This window comes from Silene latifolia, chromosome 5 (genome assembly GCF_048544455.1).
Source record: "Silene latifolia isolate original U9 population chromosome 5, ASM4854445v1, whole genome shotgun sequence".
NCBI lineage: Eukaryota > Viridiplantae > Streptophyta > Magnoliopsida > Caryophyllales > Caryophyllaceae > Silene > Silene latifolia.
Genome location: NC_133530.1, coordinates 16,900,692 through 16,917,359, shown reverse-complemented (window position 1 = coordinate 16,917,359; position 16,668 = coordinate 16,900,692). Strand labels below are relative to the sequence as shown.

Here is a 16,668-nt window from a genome sequence, read left to right as displayed (position 1 = left end):
ATACAAATTCAATAAATTTAAGGGTTATTTTATGGGAATAATCCATACAAAGGCTACTCGTCTCGTATTAATCCAAACTAAACTGAGAAAAAAACAATCCTTGACATCATTTAACTTTTAAACTTGTGGAAGGGCAACCTTGAGAGTAAACCATACATCAAGGACCTAAAGTTTAACAAAATATAGCATCAAGGACTCAAACTATTTCTCTTAAGCGATAAGGACCCCAAAAGTAACGGCATCCATTTCATGTAACCGAGTAACAAAAAAATACTCAAATGCCCCTGAATTATACTTGCCTAATTAAATAAATAGGAATTATGGACTAAATTAAGGTAATTATTGCTAGAAAGTTTCTCGCCTACTTCATCTTTTACTCCTTTGTAATTTACCATTACTCCCAGCATCATTCACCAAGGTTTTAGATTAATCACTCCAAAATTTGTGGTTTTACTTACCACTGTAAATGGGAAAGGTATGTCTTGAGATTCTTTCTTTTGTTTTCTCCCCCACAAAATGTTGATAGTTAATTACTCATAAAAGATGCACCGAGGGAATGATGATAGTTTATTACAATGAAATTATCTTTAGTATCAAATAATATTTACACAATTGAGGGAATGATGATTAACTTGGAAAAGTTTAATTACTTGGAGTTTGAAACATCTGAAAAATCTCGGTGTCGTGTTCTTGATTCATTTCATGAAGTTGCCTGAGAGTTATTTGCGTATTTGACAATAACTGGTGAAAAAAACATCGAAATTATTTGAAGCAATTTTCATTGTTTGGTAAGTTACGAGTGATTTTTTTTCTAGGTCGGAAGAATGATTAACATTACTATTAGAAAAATTGAAAATTAGTTTGAAGCAATTGTCATTGTTTAATTGTGTTTTGTGTGTATAGAAGTTTAGATGAATTTTTTGTGAAAGAGCAGCATCACAGTGTAAACAAAATGGAGAAGGCACTCCAAATATTTGGCAAATACTTTGGCTTGTAAATTTATTTGTTTAATTTTTATGTTTTGCAACAAGGAAATGAAATAAAGCTAGTTTTCGGGTCCTTATTTGCTACCTTTGATACTTTAGATCCTTAACGATTAACTTTTATACATCGGATCCTTATCGCTACATTTTGACATACTTGAGGTCCTTTTTGTATAGTTTACTCGCAACCTTGACAACCGGTTTCTCTTGAATATTAACCCTAATAACCTGTAAAACTTCCTCGTTTTCACAAACCTTATTTCACCCAACATGTTATCTGGGTATCTAAGGCTTGTAAATGGTTTCAAGCATGTAATTTCCTGATCACCATCACAATTCCCATTCACCCATCACCACCACTCAACAACCTCCAAAATCACCACCGTCAAAACACCACCATACCTTAGTATGAATTATTCTCATGAAATAACCCTAAATTTAAACCGGCAATTAAAAGTTGGGAAATCAAAATTAAGTCAAGGTCAACCATCTCCTAGTTAATTCAGTAGCCCTCTTGTTCATATAATAAGTTAGTGCCACTCATCCAAAAACAAACTTTCTCATCTCATATCAAAAACAATAATGTTAAAGAAATAACACGTTCAAGACTTCAAGGTCAACCATTTTTTGGATCAACATCTTCATTTTACTTAATGTCGACACTTATAGTTCGAAGCAAGCTCAAGACTACAAAAGTAGCCAGTAATTACGTACACTAAGTACCCAAAATCGATAAATCACTTGTTTCGCGCTTAAAACTAATCAACCAATATTTAAATCTTATTATAGGCATCGTTACCTGGCAATGTTCGACTAGTTACAGAGCGTCTGATTTGGCCGTTGAGAAGCTTGAAATTGATATTATCTAGAGCAACAGTTATCCCCATGTTCTTCAATACTCATTACGGCTTTACCAACTTCATATTCTGTTTGCTGAGGAATGATTAAGCATTGAGTAACCACGAACCTTCACAAACTGACTCCATAATCCTGCTTATAGACGCTTTGACTTCTCTTTAATACCTATAAACAATGTATGTTGGATACAAAAACTACCATCAAAACATTAAAACAATACATGGGTTGATTACACAAAGATAGCAATCCAAAAAAATAAAAATAAAAATCTCTGGTTTTCATTATCTCCCGCACCCTTTAGCTTTGGTAAAGTCTGTATGGAAATGAGAGAGACTTGTAAACGGAGTAGAGATGTTTTTTTCGTTTTGGTGTTCTTACCAAAACTAGTTAACGAAATAGGGCTTGTTTCAAATTATTTTCACCCAACGGGTCCACATCAGCATTTTTCTCCTTTTTTTGCGTAATTTTTTTTAAGACGGTGTCTGAAGAGTTTAGGATCCCGAAGTACCTAAGAGGGGGAGGGGGTGAATTAGGTACCTTTTAAAAATTTTAACTTAACTTAATTGATTTAAGTTAGTTAATTGAAATGATATCTCAAATACCTAACACAACCTCTTTTAAATGGAGATTAAAAGAAGTGTCGTTGGTTATGATGAAGGCAACATTAGTAACGGATCAGTAACTTGTTGTCTTTGTATAAAACTGTAAACAATGGACCAACGTGACAAAGATAGTAGATCATTCAAGATAATAAAAATGACAAACTAAGAATTGCAATGAAAATGAATAAACAAAATAAGTTCAACACAATCGGTTTTGAATTGGTTCGGCCTACACTCTATAGGCCTACGTCCAATCTACTTCTCATTAATAATTTGATAATGTAATTAACTCTAACTACAATTATTCTATTACAACGAGATCCCCACAATCTACTCCGATTGTGCTATTCAAGAAACTACTCCGTTTCTAAAGCTCATCTAATTCTCAAGTAGTTACAAGATCAAATGTCTCTAATTTGTTCACTTAAGAACGGGAGAGACTCAATGTCGATCTAACTAAGAGAAAGAAGATATTGAGCTATGTCATACTAGATGAATAAACCATTTTGAGACTTGTAAGAAATAAGAAAAATTTGCAACCAAAAGGTTTTAGACACTTGAAAATATTAAGAGCTTTTGCAAATGTTTTCTATCTCTTTCTCAGATTTTAGCAATGTGTGGTGTGTCTTTCTCAAGGAGTGAAGCACTCCTTTTATAGAGAAAAAGGAGGAGTCTTTTAATATAAAAAATCAAGTTTGAAAGTCAATCCAAAGACAAGTAATATGTGACAAAAGATTTCAGTTTTTCTTACTTGCACCAAAGTGGTTAATCTGAAAAATAAGCTTTTGAAAAGTAAAATTTCCTTTCCTTGTCAAGAGTCACACATGTGACTTACACAAGAAAGGAAGGCTTTGAAAGTGCTTTCAAAAAATCAATCCTAAAACATTTAACCAATTTGGGCAAAGTTTACAAGTTACCAACTAAACCAATTACTCAGAATAGTTGGTTAGGATTCCTCACAAACTTGTTCAATAATTTAAAAGACATCTTTGAAAAGCATGGTTTATCCGTCTAGAACAAAGAATGGGGCACACTTTGCCTTGACATAGCAAACTCAATATTTTTTATCTCAATTCTAATGACCCAAATTAAATACAAGGCGGTCTTCATCCAACGCTTCAATCGTCTTGAATCAACAAATCGACAATTCCTATTAAGTAAACTTAAGAAAAAACATTAGTAACATTTGGTTTGTCATCATCAACACAATAAGCTCAACAAATTCCCCCTTTGATGATGACAAGCCAAATATAATGTGTCTTTCCCCTTTTGGTTCCCCCTTAACAAGATAATCAAAATCAACTAGTCATTAGAATTAGTGAGCAATGAGATAAGATCATATTAGAAATTAAAGAGAGTAAACACAAGAATAAAATTACTAATATTAAACACTTATGAACACTAGCAAGAGTATGAGCAATACCATCCGCACACATTATAGATCCACTTCCCCCTCTTGACATCATCAAGAGAGTGAAGGCAAAAGAAGACGGACACAACAAAGCACCAAGGTTAGGATATAGAGAGTATTTAAACATATGAAGGCAAATTAATGTAAATAAACCAAATAATTTAAGATAAGATAATAAAGCAAGTGAGCAAAATAAGGGGTTAATTTGTGGGTTAGGCTTAGGAGAAACCGGGTTTCAAAGTTGAGGAAGATTCATTCCGGAGAACGCAAAACAATGACCGAGCAAAAATGATTTCCTATGGTCTCGAACACACAAATTCCACTCTTGGCAAGCTTTGTAATCGGTTGAGTATTCAATTCAGATCTAATCTTGACATATGTCCACAAATTCCTTCTTAATTTCTTCAATTAAGATACCTTTTCCTTCATCCCTTACATTCAAAACTTTTGATTTCTTTCCACTTTCTTTCCTTCAATCCAACATAAGATTATTGGAAACTTTCACACAAACTTTTGTAATCATTGGGTCATCTTCAATCATATTCATATATTTCGTTTCAGCATATGAATAAAGAGTTTTCGTTTTTTTTTTTTTTTTTTTTTTTTTTTTTTTTTTTTTTTTTTTTTTTTTTTTTTTTTTTTTTTTTTTGATTTTTTTTTTTTTTTTTTTTTTTTTTTTTTTTTTTTTTTTTTGGACGATTTCAGATCATGTCACCTTGGATCGCTTTTGGCGATGGCGTTCAAGAGCAAGTCGATGAGCATTTGGAGTGAATTTTCCTTTTCTTCTTCTTCAAGGTCAAATTGTAGCTATCATGGATTACAAAGTGATGAAGATGTGGGTGGTTGCCATTGTTGACTTAACTTGGAGGTGATGGAGGGTTTAAAATGTATGTTGGGTTTATCAGGTTTAAAGGGGAAGAGTAATGAAGGATGTTAGATGAGGTTTTAATTGGATTGGACATAAGGGTGGGAGTTTTGTGGAGGTGTGTAGAGGAAGACTTGCATTATCATAAAATACAAAAATCTTTGGAAAATAAACACAAATTTGAATAAATACACTTAAACACAATCATCAACCAGGTTTCTTAAAATGCTTTGCTAGGGTGATCAAATTTTGCACTTATACACTCTAATTAGTCAATCATATGAGATAATGTGAATAAATAAAGTGATTACATGTTATTAATCAAGCCAACCTCTAACCTAAGTTTTTCAAATTGTGCTCTTGCAAGTGGTTTAGTGAAAATATCCGCAATTTGATCCTCGGTTTTACAAAATTTAAGACTAATATTACCTTTTTCTACATGATCACGAAGAAAATGATGTCGGATTTCAATATGCTTAGTTCGTGAATGTTGGATGGGATTTTTTGAAATGTTTATAGCACTTGTATTATCACACATAATGGGGACGGAATCGTAAAACATACCAAAGTCGGAAAGTTGTTGTCTCACCCATAAGAGTTGAGAGCAACAGTCTTGGCGCTGCACTGACATATTCGCTTTCGGCCGTAGAAAGAGCGACCGTATTTTGCTTCTTCGAAGCCCAAGAAACAAGGCATGGGCCCAAGAAAGTAGCAACACCGGATGTACTTTTACGATCCACCGTACACCCCGCATAGTCCGCATCGGAATAACCTATAAGATCAAAGGGACAATATAAGGGATACCATAGGTAAAGATTTTGTGTTCCAATCAAATACCGAAGAATTCGTTTGACCGCTTTGAAATGGGATTCTTTCGGATTTGCTTGGAATCTAGCACATAAGCAAACACTAAAGAGAATATCGGGACGACTAGCGGTTAGGTAAAGTAGCGATCCAATCATACCTCTATACACCTTTTCACTAACATTCTTACCATGTTCATCTTTGTCCAATTTGGATCCAGGTACCATAGGTGTATCGTGAGAGTTACCTTGAGTCATCCCAAATTTCTTTAGCATTTCTTTAATGTACTTTTGTTGATGGATCATGATTCCATCCTTAGATTGCTTGATTTGGAGCCCAAGAAAGAATCCTAACTCACCCATCATGCTCATTTCAAATTCCGATTTCATTAGTTAGAAAAATAGACACAAAGAAGTTCATTAGTTGCACCAAATATAATATCATCAACATATACTTGGACAATCAACGAGTTCAAATAGATCGTGTCTTTAAAAACAATGTTTTATCAACGGAACCTCTTCTAAAACCGTTTTCAATGAGAAATTTAGACAACCTATCATACCAACACCTAGGTGCTTGTTTTAAACCATAAAGAGCTTTGTCTAATTTGAAAACATGTTTAGGAAAATCATTGTCTAAGAAACCCGGAGGTTGCTCCACAAAGACATCTTCTTCCAAATATCCATTTAAGAAAGCGGTTTTGACATCCATTTGGAAGAGTTTAATGCCTTTGTGAGCCGCAAAAGCAATGAGTAATCGTATGGCTTCAAGTCGGGCTACCGGTGCATAGGTTTCATCATAATCGATTCCTTCTTGTTCATTATAACCTTGCACCACTAGCCTAGCTTTATTCCTTACAATTTCACCCGAATCATCAAGCTTATTGCGAAAGACCCACCTAGTACCAATGACGGTATGGTTGGGTGGTCTAGGGACTAAGTGCCATACCTCGTTCCTTTTGAATTGATTTAGTTCCTCTTGCATGGCAACTAGCCAATCATCATCGGCTAAGGCGATAGTCACATTTGAAGGCTCGATTTGGGATAAGAAGGCATTATAAGCACAAAAGTTTTGTAAGGATGCCCTTGTTCTTATTCCGGAATTTAGATCACTTGTCAAGTTGGAAAGAGGGTGAGAGCTTTGATGCTTCCATTTTCTTAGGACAAAAGGGGTTTCTTCCCCCTCAGAGGCAACAGTCTCTGAGACTGTTGTCTGTTGATTAGAGGAAGGATCTGGAACAGTGTCTGAGGATTCTCCTGAGGCAACAGTGTCCGAGACTCGTTCTTTGGTCTGGAAGTGGAGGCAACGATCGTGGGAACTGTTGCTTTGAATGAGATGTTGAATCGAGGCTACAGTGTCTCTGTTTGTTCCCCCGAACTGGTGCTTGCATCGAAGGAAAAAAGATGTCTGTGATCGTTGCCCAACGTCATTGTTTGGAGCTTCTTCATCCTCAAACACAAAGTCTTTTCTTACAAGACCTATCTCAAATTCATCATCTTCATCATCTTCATCATCTTCTCCATCATTTTGTACCTGTCCAAGAATGCTAGATTCATCAAATATGACATGGACACTTTCTTCAATTAGCATTGTTCGTTTGTTATAAACTTTATAGGCCTTGCTATGGTCAGAATAACCAATAAAAACCGCTTCATCACTACGTGGATCGAATTTTCCCAAGTTGTCTTTACCATTGTTGTGAACAAAACACTTGCTCCCAAAGCATCTAAAGTATGAGATATTGGGTTTTCTACCACGTAAAATTTCATAGGGTGTTTTATTGATTATGCTTCTTATCATGACTCGATTATGAATATAGCAAGCGGTGTTTACCGCTTCGGCCCAAAAGTCTTTAGGCAATTTACTACACAACAACATGGTTCTAGCCATACTTTCAAGGGTCCTATTCATTCGTTCGACCACTCCATTTTGTTGTGGTGTTCTAGGAGCCGAAAAATTATGGTCTATACCATTGTCATTACAATAAGCGCTAAATGATGAATTTTCGAATTCGGTTTCATGATCGGTTCTTATGGAAACAAGTTTGAGATCAAGTTTGTTTTGAGTCTTTTTCAACCAAATTAAAAATTCATCAAATGCCTCACTCTTGGAACTCAAGAAAAGTGCCCAAACAAACCTAGAATAATCATCAACAATGACACACACATAACGACTACCTCCTCTACTTCTAGTTCTCATTGGTCCACATAAGTCGATATGCAAAAGTTGTAATGGGCGAAGAGTACTCACAATTCTTTTAGACCTAAAGGAACTTCTAACATGTTTACATCTAGCACATTCATCACATACTTTATCAAAGTCAAATTTCATGTTAGGAAATCCTTCTACCAAGTCAAGTCTTTTAAGAGTATTAAGAGTTTTAGCACTAACATGTCCAAACCTTTTGTGCCACAACCAAGGATCATTTTTCATTACACTCATGCATGACATGGTATGACCGGATAACGTGTTTAAGTCGGTTAAGTAAACATCTTTGACACGTCTCCCTTCGAGAATAATTTCATGAGTTGTGGCATCAATTATTCGACACAAATTAGCACTAAATTCCACAATATTACCTTTGTCACAAAGTTGAGAAATGCTAAGGAGATTATGTTTCAAACCTTTGACAAGCCGCACATTGTCGACACAAAGTAACGATGACTTACCGACCTTTCCCATGCCTATTATTTCACCTTTCTTGTCGTCGCCAAAAGTTACCTTGCCACCATCATAAGCTTCTAGTGAGAGGAATTGGCTTCTATCTCCCGTCATGTGACGAGAACATCCACTATCCAAGTACCAATTGCGGCCGCCTCTCACCAAGCCCTACACAAGATTAGACTTTGAGTTTAGGAACCCAAATAAATTTGGGTCCCTTTTTATCCTTCACATTTCGCAACAAATCTTTTCGAATCCAAACTTGTTTTACAACCTTAATATTTTTGTTAATGTCACTATGTCTTTTCTTGCAAGCATTAAAGACATGACCAGTTTTACCACAATAGTTGCAAATGATGTACTCGGGAAGACCAACATATTTCCTTCTTCTAAAGTCGGTTTGAGTTGGATCCGGTTTTCTGAGGCAACAGTCGGACTGACTGTTCCATTTGAAACCAAGACCGGCAGTTTTGTCACATCTCTTGGACTGATTAGTGAGGAAATTTAAGACCTTTTGACTTCCTTCCCAATTTTTAGACACATTCTTAGCCTCAACAAGTTCCTTGGTTAAATCATTGACTCTAGTGGTGAGATCTACAATCTTCTCCTTTTCTCTTTTAAGATCATCATTGTTTTCACTTTCAATGGACATTCTTTTCTCAACTATGATGTCACGGGTTTGGTCATTGAGTTTAGACACAAGGTAACCTATTTTCTCTTTTGACTCTTCGTACTTGGATCTCATTTTGACAAATCTTTCATTCAATTCCATGAGATTTTTCATCTTATCTTGAACATTAAGCTTAAGACTAGAAATACAATTTTCTAAATGAACAATTTTGGATCTAGATGAGCTACATTCGGGAGATTCGTTTTGAAATTTGACAAGTTTTTCATGAAGCATTCTAATCTCCCTTTTGTAGGCATCTAAGTTGACTTTGAGACACTCATTCTCTTTAGATAAATTAGTGACTAGTTCATTTGACACTTCCTTGACATTGTCAGAGGCAACGATCCGAGACACTTGTTGTTTTAAGTTCTTCTATCTCATCAACTAAGTCATTAATTACACCTTTAGATATGGATTGTTCATTTAGAAGTTCATCGCGTTCCTTAGTTATCATGGACATTTGTAAAATCAAAGTGGTATTGACATTTTCAAGATCAGAAACATCATTGGGGTTCGACCTAAGACACTCTAGTTCGTTAGACAACTCCTTGTTCAATTTGTTTACTCTTTTCACCTCATCAGAGGCAACAATGACTGCTGTCTGTTGCCTTAAGTTCACTTTTAAGGTGATAGTTTTCTTGAGCAATTTCCTCTATTTCATTTTGCATGAGATCCAACTTTTCAGTTTGTGAACGACACTTATCAAAGAGTTTGTCAAGAAGCTTACATACTTTTTCTTTGGAGTAAGTCCTAGCTTTGGCCTTTAGAAGTTTTACCTCATTGTCGGAATCGGAGTCGGAATCATCGGGATGAGCCATAAGACATCTAAGATTCTCGGTTTTAGAGGGTTTTGAGACTTTGTCCTTGAGACGACTTGTAATACACATTTTAGCCTCTAATTCCTCCTCGATGATTTCATCGTCCTCGGAGTCGGACATTCCCCATATGGCGGACATGACTCGGTTTTTGTAGTCCTTTTTAGCCTTATCTCGCTTATCTTTGGACTTAATCTCATCCCACTTAGGACATTCTTTAATTTGATGTGATTTGTCACCACATTTAAAGCATCCAATAGTGGTGGAGGGTCTTTTCTTTGGAAAGCGTTTTTTCGTGTAGTTATTGTTGAACTTTTTATGACCATGGCCATTCACCATTCCAACTAAGTTCCTAGAGAACAAAGCAAACTCATCTTCTTCTTCATCCTCATCATCAATTGAAGAGGATGCTAAAGCAAGACTCTTTCCCCTTGAGGATTCACTAGAATGCTTATCGAGATTGAACTCATGAGCCATTAGTGATCCCATTAGTTCATGAAGAGATAGAGTGGATAGATCTTTGGCTTCCTCTATGGCGGTAACCTTAGGTTGCCATTTAGTGGTAAGACTACGAAGAATTTTTCGAATGATGTCCTCGGACTCGAAATTTCTTCCTAGGCTTTTTAGTTCATTTATAATACACGAAAAGCGAGATGAAAAGCTATTTATGGACTCGTCCTTTGACATGTGAAACATCTCATATTGTTGCATGAGAAGGTCAATACGGTGTTTTCTAACTTGAGACGTCCCTTCATAGGCAAGTACAAGGGAATCCCAAATTAATTTAGCCGTAGGACATCCAGAAATCCGACTCACTTCGGCCTCACCAACACACCGTTGAAGAATCGACATCGCTTTTGAGTTTTTCTCGGCCAATTTAAAATCGTTTTCATTGTAATCTTTCTCATCTTTGACCTTAGTAAAACCCGTAAGGATGTCGGTTTCCTCAATAGTAAGAGGTCCGTTTTCGATGATTTTCCAACATTGATAATCAATACTTTTAATGTAATGCTCCATTTTGAGCTTCCACCATCCAAAATTCTCACCGGTAAAGACCGGGATCTTGGAGTGTTTTGAGGGATCCATTTCCCAAGATTCAAACTCAAAGGTGATAAACCTCGATCAAGAGCACGAGGCTCTGATACCAATTGAAGAGTTTAGGATCCCGAAGTACCTAAGAGGGGGAGGGGGTGAATTAGGTACCTTTTAAAAATTTTAACTTAACTTAATTGATTTAAGTTAGTTAATTGAAATGATATCTCAAATACCTAACACAACCTCTTTTAAATGGAGATTAAAAGAAGTGTCGTTGGTTATGATGAAGGCAACAAAACAGTAATTGGATCGTAACTTGTTGTCTTTGTATAAATCGTAAACAATGTACCAACGTGACAAAGATAGTAGATCGTTTGAAGATAATAAAAATGACAAACTAAGAATTGCAATGAAATGAATAAACAAAATAAGTTCAACACAATCAGTTTTGAATTGGTTCGGCCTACACTCTATAGGCCTACGTCCAATCTACTTCTCATTAATAATTTGATAATGTAATTAACTCTAACTACAATTATTCTATTACAACGAGATCCCCACAATCTACTCCGATTGTGCTATTCAAGAAACTACTCCGTTTCTAAAGCTCATCTAATTCTCAAGTAGTTACAAGATCAAATGTCTCTAATTTGTTCACTTAAGAACGGGAGAGACTCAATGTCGATCTAACTAAGAGAAAGAAGATATTGAGCTATGTCATACTAGATGAATAAACCATTTTGAGACTTGTAAGAAATAAGAAAAATTTGCAACCAAAAGGTTTTAGACACTTGAAAATATTAAGAGCTTTTGCAAATGTTTTCTATCTCTTTCTCAGATTTTAGCAATGTGTGGTGTGTCTTTCTCAAGGAGTGAAGCACTCCTTTTATAGAGAAAAAGGAGGAGTCTTTTAATATAAAAAATCAAGTTTGAAAGTCAATCCAAAGACAAGTAATATGTGACAAAAGATTTCAGTTTTTCTTACTTGCACCAAAGTGGTTAATCTGAAAAATAAGCTTTTGAAAAGTAAAATTTCCTTTCCTTGTCAAGAGTCACACATGTGACTTACACAAGAAAGGAAGACTTTGAAAGTGCTTTCAAAAAATCAATCCTAAAACATTTAACCAATTTGGGCAAAGTTTACAAGTTACCAACTAAACCAATTACTCAGAATAGTTGGTTAGGATTCCTCACAAACTTGTTCAATAATTTAAAAGACATCTTTGAAAAGCATGGTTTATCCGTCTAGAAAAAGAATAAATGGGGCGACACATGTTGCCTTGACATAGCAAACTCAATATTTTTTATCTCAATTCTAATGACCCAAATTAAATACAAGGCGGTCTTCATCCAACGCTTCAATCGTCTTGAATCAACAAATCGACAATTCCTATTAAGTAAACTTAAGAAAAAACATTAGTAACATTTGGTTTGTCATCATCAACACAATAAGCTCAACAGTGTCCCATACAGAGGCTAAAAGAGAAAAATGACAACCAAAAACAGCTGATGGGACTTTAGAAAACGTCAAAGTCGTATTAGACAACGGCTTTATAGTTGAGCAAGGAACCTTTGCCCTTGTCAGCGGCTTTCATTTCCGGTACACATAAAACGTATAAAACTACCTGATCCCTCCCTCATTTCCAATCAATTTCAAAAATCCCCAACTTCATCTAAATCCTTAATATTATGAACTGACTCAAATCTTCACAAAAGCACTCAAATCACTTGCTAAATCTCCACATTTTTCCTTACCAACATACTCCGTAGCATACCAAAAGCATAACACTTGTTGAGTGACCACGATATATCGCAAAAACCTATCAGTGAAACTTAACCATGAGAAAGTGCACCAACCATACACACAATGACACAATTCTAATAAAAAAAAAAGAATTAACCTTGAGCTTTTTTCTCAAAAATGGTCCATCCACGGTGAAAAGGAAAATCAATCGAGTAACTTTAACTTATACGGAGTATTACACGCGATGACACGATTAATTATATTAACTCTCTCTTTTTCATCTCGTTGGGACTCTTCAAAATTTACACAAACTTGCCCTTCTTGCATTGCTAACATTATCAACAATTGATGAACAACAAAAAAACAAATATTATCAGCAAATCAACCACATTTTAAGTAATTAACAGTATTTCATAACCAGTGTACAATAATGTATTGTTGAAGAGATTAAGTCAAGGTCAACCATCTCCTAGTTAATTTCAGTAGCCCTCCTGTTCATATAATAAGTTGGTCCACTCATCGAAAAATAAACTCTCACCCCATATCAAAAACAATAATGTTGAAGGAATAACACGTTCAAGACTTCAAGGTCAACCATTTTTTAGATCAACATCTTGATTTTACTAAGATGTCGACATTTATAAGTTCGAAGCAAGCTCAAGACTACAAAAGTGGCCAGTAATTAAGTACACTAAGTGCCCAAAATCAATAGATAACTTATTTAGCGCTTGAAACTAATCAACCAACATTTAAATCCTATAGGCATGGGTTACCTGAACCATGTCACAATGACAATTCTCATTACTATGGTATTAACACCATGATCACAGGAGATGAAGCTTCATCCTCACTTGTTATCGCGCCACATTGTACCTCAATGTGCGGAAACGTTTCCATTCCATACCCATTCGGCATAGAAGAGGGTTGTTACTACAAGGAACCGAATGATTTCTATTATTATCCCAATATGAGAGTCGAATGTAATCACACTGCTAATCCTCCCAAACTAATTCTTGGTGATAATGTACCAATTTTGGGAATATCCTTGAAAGAGGGCGAAATACGGATCAGCCATAGGATCGCTTTCAATTGTTATAGCCAAGGCCAGTCCACAAAGAGTTACACTACCTGGGCAGACCTGTTAACATTTACCATATCCAGCACCAAAAACAAGTTAGTTGCAACAGGCTGTGACACCTATGTCTGGTTTACTGGTCTTCGACATGGCGAACAATATTACACAGGTTGCATGACTAAGTGCGAAAAACTAAGCAGTGTCACTGACAACCAGTGTAATGGGGTTGGTTGTTGTGAGGCTTCAATACCCAATGGTGTAACCAACATAACTACCACAGTTTCTAGCTATGATAACCATACATCTGTTCCTTTTAACCCCTGTAGTGTGGCATTTCCTGTGGCGACCGATGCGTTCATGTTTTTGAAAGTGAATTTAACACAGAACTTAGGGTTTTATTTGGATTTCCCTTTGCTTCCGGCGGTATACAATTGGGGAATCGGAAGTTGGAGTTGTTTGCAATCTCAAGAACAGGGGAACTGCTTATGTAAGAATAACACAGTTTGCTCTGATTTAGAGCCTGAGCAAAAAGGGTATCAGTGCAAGTGCAAGAATGGGTTTACTGGGAATCCTTACCTTCCTCAAGGCTGCCATGGTAACAATTTCATGGCTTTACCATCTATTTATTGTGTGTTGATTATCTATTTTCTGCATCAGTTATTTCAATTAAATTTCTTGTGGTGCTTATAGTTTAGTATACTATAATCAGGTCATTTAAAACAACTAATGTACTAATTAATGATTTGACACATAAACCTCATTTGACTTGGTTTTAGTTTGAAAATTCCTACCATTAGTGTGCTTAAAATCCTCTATTTACTAAATAAATAGGTGAAACTAGGAATTTTCCCGCTCAAATTACCCTCAACTACAAATTGGGCCTTAATAGTAAATAGGTTTGGTTATTCTCAAATGGAAAATGAAAGGGCGCCACCCGGTGACACTCAATTTGGGCGCCACCCTCTCACATGGGGTGAGTGGGGACCCATTCAATTAAAAAGGATTGTGAGAGGGTGACACCCAATTTGGGCGTCACCGGGTGGCGCCCTATCACTATCCTTCTCAAATATTAGGCTTAAACTTTTGTTTATTCTATACAAATGTTGGTCTCCTTTATAATTTTTATTTCTCAATATTTGTAAAGAAATATATTACACCTAAATACTTTAAACTACCATATATTTTTACATATGCTATATTCCATGATATATGTCAGTTTGTAAGATTACTATATATTTTACTCATATTATTATTGATGGGGCATATTCTGCACCCGCTGACCAAGTCAACGTATTGAGCAAGGTCAAAGATATCCACAGCAAGTCAACGACTTAGACAGCCTAACCGACGCAGCCTGTCGGCTTGCCTCTTTGGTCCCGGCTGGGGCAACAAGCCAGCCGAGGCACACATCCGCGAACTCATATCCAAGACCCCTCGGCGGCGAGTCAACAGAGCCCGCCGGCCTGCCATGGGTCCCTCGGCCGAGGGTAGACCAGTCTTTCCACCTGCTAGCCACTTGGCCACTACGTGACAAAAGAGGAAAGTCTATAAATACTCCTCAACCCTCATTGAGGAGAAGATCCACAAATTGACCTAAGAATCACTATTCATCTGGTAATATCTTCCTTATCTCTCTACAATACATACTTCGTCAAGTAACAACAACTTATCCCACTAAGTTTACTGACTTGAGCGTCGGAGTGAGTTCGCTCGGTCCAAAGCCGAGCCCTCAGTTTGTTCACTGTTTCAGGAGACCGCAAGGGGGATTCAACCAAAGACGTCATTCTACAAGCACGGGTGGTAACAAATAACTGCTCTGGAATTACACCCGGAACAATTATTATTAGCATTTTAACCATAAATATATTTTAATTATTATATTTAAGAATTTTCTCCATCACAAATATCTTCGATCTCTTATTTGAAAAATACATCGCCGGAATACTAATCAGTGTGATTTTATAAAATACAAAAAACTCCTTAAAATACAACACCAAATACACAATATTTATTAAAATTAGTAAATGTAATGATATTTTGATTTTTCATATGTGAAATTGTCCTCGCGTTTTTCTTGTTCTATCTTAATAATTAATAGAACACATCAATATTGTAGACATTAACAGTAAATTTAAAGTGTAGTTATTAATAATGCTCATTTCTATATATATTACTGTTCCGGGTGTAATTCCAGAGCAGTTATATGTTACCACCCGCGCTTGAAGAATGACGTCTTTAGTTGAATCCTCCTTGTGGTCTCCTGAAACGATGAACAAACTGAGGGCTCGGCTTTGGGCCGAGCGAACTCACTCCGACGCTCAAGTCAGTAACTTAGAGAGGTAAGTTGTTGTTACTTGGCAAAGTACGTATTGTAGAGAGATAAGGAAGATATTACCAGAGGAATAGTGATTCTTAGGTTAAATTGTGGATCCTCTACTCAATGAGAGTAGAGAAGTATTTATAGACTTTCACCTTTTGTCACGTAGTGGCCAAGTGGCCAAGTGGCTAGCAGGTGGAAAGACTGAGCTACCCTCGGCCGAGGGACCTATGGCAGGCCGGCGGACCCTGTTGACTCGCCGCCGAGGGGTCTTGGATATGGGTTCGCGGATATGTGCCCCGGCCGGCTAGTTGCCGTGGCCGAGACACAAGAGACAGGCCGACAGGCTGCGTCGGTTAGGCTGTTCAAGCCGTTGACTTGCTGTGGATATCTTTGACCTTGCTCAATATGTTGACTGGTCAGCGGGTGCAGAATATGCCCCATCAATTTGCCCCCAGCGTAGTCTATGCCGTGGTATGGGCTCCGATGTATGCTGAGTGTATATTCTGCGCAAGTGAAAATTTATGCCCCGGCTTCTTCTTCTTCGGCATGGTTCTGCTTAGGCCGTACCATATCCCCCCTCCGCATGGATGTGTAATGGACATTCGATGTGGAAAAAGGCAATGACGCTGGCTGAGACCAAGGTGGAGAGTGCCGGTTGTTTCTGATTGCCCCCTGGCTGGTGCTTTCTGGCTTGGTTGATCATGTGGCCGGCGGGAGAAACGGATACTTAGGAATTTGTTGAGGAAGATGAACAGGCAGAGAGATATGAAGGGGCGTGTTGAAGACGCTTGGTCACTGTTGCATTGATTGACATTCAACTGTTGC

The 16,668-nt window shown here is 36.8% G+C and overlaps 1 long non-coding RNA gene across 1 annotated transcript in view; it reads right to left on the bottom strand.

Moving 5' to 3' along the window:
- LOC141656880 (uncharacterized) overlaps nt 1-16,668 on the bottom strand; it is a 220,630-nt gene that overhangs the window by 29,999 nt on the left and 173,963 nt on the right. The window lies entirely within an intron of this gene.